This window comes from Poecile atricapillus, chromosome 4, assembly GCF_030490865.1.
Source record: "Poecile atricapillus isolate bPoeAtr1 chromosome 4, bPoeAtr1.hap1, whole genome shotgun sequence".
Taxonomy (NCBI): domain Eukaryota; kingdom Metazoa; phylum Chordata; class Aves; order Passeriformes; family Paridae; genus Poecile; species Poecile atricapillus.
Window position 1 is genome coordinate 44,502,951 of NC_081252.1, and position 1,099 is coordinate 44,504,049.

General features: G+C 60.4%; 1 protein-coding gene across 2 annotated transcripts in view; it reads right to left on the bottom strand.

Annotated features, from left to right (window-relative positions):
* CASP3 (caspase 3) overlaps positions 1 to 1,086 on the bottom strand; it is a 51,354-nt gene extending 50,268 nt beyond the window's left edge. For both annotated transcript variants that reach the window (XR_009277625.1, XM_058838483.1), the window contains exon 1: positions 999 to 1,086. The gene's annotated coding sequence lies outside the window, so the exon portion shown is untranslated. The remainder of the gene's footprint in view (positions 1 to 998) is intronic.
* Positions 1,087 to 1,099: the final 13 nt, after the last annotated feature.

Genomic DNA, 1,099 nt, shown 5'->3' on the forward strand with positions numbered 1-1,099 from the left:
GCAGGCCCATACTGAGACAGCTCTTCCCATTACTTCTGGGCTGGATGTAGTTGCTGGAAAGCCCTGACACTGGGCCAGCATTCTGATCTTCCAAAAGCGAAGACTTCTAGGTACTCAGCATGAATCTGTAAAATCAGCTGAAATTACTCCGAGTGTAGAGGGTTATTAATTCACCTGTACCTATTAATCACATCACCTCCACTACAAGCAACAGCCGTATTAAGGGCAGGGTGTATTGGTTTGAAAGCTGCCACCTGACAAGCAGATACCTGAAGGAGAGAACAATGAGATACAGGGTAAAAGACTTCAGCTGTCCAGCCCTATCCTTCAGGCCAGCAGGAGTCAGACAGGACACAACACACCTCGGGCAGGGCCTTTTTACACGCTATCAGAAGCTAGTCACACTGCCCGCCAGGACCCCAAGCACGCTTTCCGTCACTACAGACGAGGTTTAACACGCTTTGTATTTGGAATATGCAAATACAGACTCTGACCCCGTGTTTCCGGTTCGTTAATGGTCTACCGAGGGGTCACCAGAGAGCAGCTCAGAATTAAAGCGGTGGTTTTTGGTTTTTTTTCCCCCTCTCTGTTTCGCCAGCTTCTCCACACAAGCAGGCTGAAAGGGAACAAAGTAGCGCCCTTAAGCTTCAGGAAAGCTATTACCTGAGGCCCCGCGCTGTGTCCCCGGCAGGGGGAAGCGGCGGGCGCTGGGATGGCCCGGCGGGCGCTTTCTCCCGCCCGGCCCGCGGACAAGGCCGTGGGGTCAGCCGCCCCCACCACCGACCGACCGACCCCCGGGCCTGGGGGGCCGGGAGCGCCGCGGGCAGCCGGGGAAGCGGCTCTCTCCGCCGGGCCCGCCCCGGGCGAAACGCGGCCTCCCTCTTGCTCCCCGCAGCCGATTTCCTCCGGGAGAGATGCGGCCACGCAGACCCAGAGAGCCATAGCCCAGTCCACCTCACCCCCTCCCCCCCGCTTTGTTCGGCCCCGCCGCCACCCACCGGTTCGCCGCCTGCTCGCTGCACTCCGACCCGCGTTCTCCCGAGCGTGGCTCAGCTGCGCGCCGCCCGGCGCCGACACAGCCCCGCCACTGGCCCCGCCC